Consider the following 4,716-nt stretch of genomic DNA (forward strand, 5'->3'; position numbering starts at 1 on the left):
TTTGTTTTAAAGAATTATTGATCACATTATATTGTACATATTTCTTAATTTAAGCTCCAGTATATATGAATATGTTTGGTGTGTTTTTTAGGTATATGTGTTATTGACCGAGTAAACACTTTTATTTTGAAGGCAGTTTTTACAGGCCTCTACCGTAATGCATCGGATATTCGCACACCGCAATACAACGTGCGGGCTGGCTTGACTGTTTTTTCCGAAGTGGGGGCTGGCTTGACCACAGTCTGTTTACCCAGTGTTTCCTGACATGAAACGTTTTTATTCCACCTTGCTATGTGTTTTTAACGTATATTAAAAAACGGGGACATTTCCGGGGACAGTTTCAACCGGGGACAGGCCAATACAAACGGGGACTGTCCCCGGAAAACGGGGACGTCTGGTCCCCCTAATCTAACGTGATCATGTCGTAGTACTCCCTTCGTAATACACAAGAAATGCTTGGTAAAAAGTTTAAAAACACAACAGAATAACCACTGATAAAGCCTCAAACTTTTATCAGGCCTAAATAAACTAGGACTTTTTTAGCTTATTCTTAACAGCCTCAAACTGTTCTACAAGATACACCCACTTCAATTGATCAGCCTTTAACTGTGTTTCTGTCTCCAACCTCTAATACACACTGTTAATTAAAAACACACATTAATATTTCTGTGAGGGAATAATTTTAGCTTTACTAAGATATTTGACCTTTCGGCCTGTTGACGTTTTACGACCAAACCCTGGCTCTGTTTTCTCTCTTAAAGAATGGGAGGCTCCAGCTATCTTGATAAACCAGTTCAACTCTCGGTCACAAAATGGTTTATCGCTGTGGGAACGCTGGCTTCTAAACACCGTGGACAAGTGATTGAGTATTTCTAGTTGGGGGATAATCTCCTCTAGCTCCACAGATGTTTACGCCTCCCCCAATATGCTGATTAGCTCTCTGTAGCTGCCAAGGGAGAAGGGATTCAGAATTGACATGGCAACCCACCTGAGCAGTCAGAACTTTCTGCTGCCGTGATTTGTGATATGAATTCTCCGGCCGATGCTTGTAATAAACTGCCAGTGTTTGACATCAGAACTCCTGCTCGTCCTGTGTCTCCTCCATGAGTCGGTGACTCCCACTGCATTGCTACACAGAAGTTTCCTCCACAATTTCCTGCTTAAAAAACACACACACATTAAAATCATGCAGCGTCAATGAAAGAACAAAGAAAGGAAATTAGACTCACCCTGTTTGCTTCAGAACAACACCATGTGTTATATCTTGTTGCACATTTTTTTTTTTTTTTTTTACAATAAACTAGATAGTCTTTCTCAGGAGTTCAACTTACCAGACATACACACACTCCTAATGATTTACTATGTAATCTATTCAAGATTTTGAATAAACAGGTACTTCTTTACATTTCTGTATGGGTCCTAGTGTATGTCTGCCTGCTTTATTCAAGCTCCTTTGAAAACTGCAGCTGCTCTCCTGGAATCCGCGAAATCACGCCAGGGTCACCACTTGTTGGATTGTGTTTGTTGTTCTCGCGTCCAGGAGGAAGTTAAAGAGACTAATGGAGTCTCTGAAAAGGTTCAAATTGGTACTTTAATTAAAGTGGACTTATCATGCTATATTTGAAACATATATTGTAGGGCCATACCTATATAAAGTATATACGTATATAGTTTTTTTTTCAAAATACCAAACAGATCCTGCATTTTAGCCATGCCTCATTTCGCTCTATTTGCTCTTTCCAGCCCTGTTTTTGCAGGGGGCTGATTCTGTGAGCTGCAGCTGACCACACCCCCCTGCAGGAGAGGGGAGTGTGCTTTGAGATCAACTGCTGGGCTGTCAGAAGAAGGGGAGAAAAAGAGATCTCCGTCCTCCGAGTTTTATTCTTATAGAAGTAAGAAGAGAAGTAACGGGCAGAAACCCTCCTTTTTAAGCAGCGGTCCAGACATAGACATCAAACGGCAACACATATTCAGTTAGCAGTTACTTTGGCATTAGGGCAGGGAGATCTAGATACTTTCCATGGTTTGACATAATGTATTGTGCTACTTTTAAAGCAAGCAACGATGTTTTCAAATCTGTAATCAAAAAGCTCCTCAAAAACAAAGTTCAAACAAATGTTCGCAGAACAAATCGAAGCAGTTCCTGCCGTTGCTACGTTAGTTCAAACAGTAACAACGGACTATTTTTCTTAGCGGATGCATGTCAATTTAAATCAATACATACAACTATTTGTTAAATTAATAAAATCATTTTCTAAATACATAAAAGCATTTCAATTAATATTGGGAGTCATGTTGTTACTTTGTTGAGAATGTGGCCATGTAATAAGAGGGATAATGTGCAGCGACGCGGTCATTATGGGGAAAAGAACATGTTATTTACATATGATTATATAGAGTCATTATTCATTTGTTTTAAAGCAGGAGGCGCAAACGCTTGCCTCTGGGAGGGAGAAAAAGAGCCACAGCAGAGAATAAACAGAAGGGCAACCATGGCAACCATGCGCGGGAAGTCTTCTTCGCTGCTTTTGTGGCAGACTACAGCGCCACTTACAGGCCTGGCATATGTACAACTACAGCGTCTCCAGCGCTTTCGAGCGGCAATGGCCGGCCGTGGCCCAACCTCTCATTTGCCTGATAGGTGGAGAATTGACCAATAGCCGTAGCACCACCGTCCTGACGTCAGGACAGTGTTCAAATCTGGATCAGTCTGTATCAAATCCGTTGCAGCCCCTTTTTTTAGAGATTTGGGTATGGAGGAAAATAGAGAGGGTTGTGTTTTCTGACACTTGGTGAGTTCCCTGGAACACCGGGGACACATATTCATGTATAAAAGACGTACAACAGTGCATTTTGCATGATAGGTCCCCTTTAAGTAACGTGGTAATGAAACAAACAGAGCGATACAGGGGACAACAAGGTTCAAGGTTCTTTATTGTCAAACTAACTTAGCTACAGAGTAATTATGTCTGTGAAAATCTTAGGTCACAGGCTTCTCCAACAATGGAACACAATAATACAGATAAGCAGACTATACTAAAACAATATTAAAGTATATTATATTAAAAGTAATACAAAAAAGAAAAATAGTTTTTAAAAAAGTGAGGAAAAAAAAGTGGAATAGTGCAATATGAGTCTATATACAAGTTATTGGAATGATATATTAGATACATAGATAAATAATTACTAAGTAGCAGATGAATGTTATGGATGTTGTTTAAACAGTTCAGGTGTTTAACAGTCTTATTGCCTGTGGGATGAAACTGTCCCTGAGTCTGGTGCTTTTAGTCTGGATGCTGCGGTAGCGCCTGCCAGACGGCGGCAGACTGAACAGTTTGTGGCTGGAGTGATGGGGGTCTTTTATAATCCTGAGGGATTTCTTCCTGAGCCGCTGGGAGTAAAGGTCCTCCATGGATGGCAGCTCCGTCCTGGTGATGTTCTCTGCAGTTTTCACCCCCCTCTGCAAAGCCTTACGATTGAGGGCGGTGCAGCTGCCGTTCCAGGCCGTGATGCAGCCAGTCAGGATCCTCTCTATGGTGCATCTGTAGAAGGTCAGGATGCTCTCTATGGTGCATCTGTAGAAGGTCAGGATGCTCTCTATGGTGCATCTGTAGAAGGTCAGGATGCTCTCTATGGTGCATCTGTAGAAGGTCAGGATCCTCTCTATGGTGCATCTGTAGAAGGCCAGGATGCTCTCTATGGTGCACCTGTAGAAGGTCAGGATACTCTCTCTGGTAGACCTGTAGAAATTGCAGAGTATCCTGGAGTCCATGTTGAACCTCCTCAGCCTGCGGGGGAAGAAGAGCCGCTGTCAAGCTTTCTCTGTGATGGTGGTGGTGTGGAGAGTCCACGTCAGGTCCTCAGTGATGTGGACCCCGAGGAACCTGAAGCTGCTGATTCTCTCCACCGTAGTCCCATTGATGGCGATGGGGGCGTGTCCCTCTCCCTGCTGCTTCCTGTAATCCACAATCAGCTCCTTTGTTTTGCTGACGTTGACATGGAGGTTGTTATCCTGGCACCAAGATGTCAGTTTTCTGACCAACAGCTGTTGTCTCGAAGTTGGTCCGGTGGAAAGAGAGCGAGAACACGTTGTTTCTCCGTCTGTATCTGATTCAGGGCTCCTCCTCTCAATGGCGGCTGTGGCCTAGGGGGTCTGCCCTCCTCTCTCTCCAATGTCCGATATCGCGCATAACAGAGGATGTAGACGTTGTCTGTTCATTGTATGAAGGTGTTCCACACGCCTTTTCTCCTCATACTCATTCATGACTTTTTATTTAATGCATTTTAACGGCTGTAATCGTTGTCAACGTAAAACCGGAACGGCAACGCCTTTCAATACAGCTTTTCAAAATAAACTTAACCGGAACTGTTTTCAGAATAAAACAGTTTTGAGTTTACTGTGTGTTTAAGCTAAATTACGTCATTCAATATTGATTTTAATGTCTTACAATACCCGTAAAGCACTGCTGCCGTATTTAAGATCAACCGATCGTGGCGACCTCCAATATGACATAGAATCCAGCAACAGTTATCTTAGGTGCGACTTACCTATTGTTCTCTCTGGTGTCTCTGCAAGACTCCGTCAGGGATTGATCCTCAGCCAAGGAACGGGACACTGGAATCAAACTGGACTCAGGACTCAAGCTGCGTGGGAACAGGTTACATTGCCGTCTGAATTGTCACTTATCCAACAATAATCAGAAGGGCTACATGGAC

This window comes from Pseudochaenichthys georgianus, chromosome 13 (genome assembly GCF_902827115.2).
Source record: "Pseudochaenichthys georgianus chromosome 13, fPseGeo1.2, whole genome shotgun sequence".
Classification (NCBI taxonomy): domain Eukaryota; kingdom Metazoa; phylum Chordata; class Actinopteri; order Perciformes; family Channichthyidae; genus Pseudochaenichthys; species Pseudochaenichthys georgianus.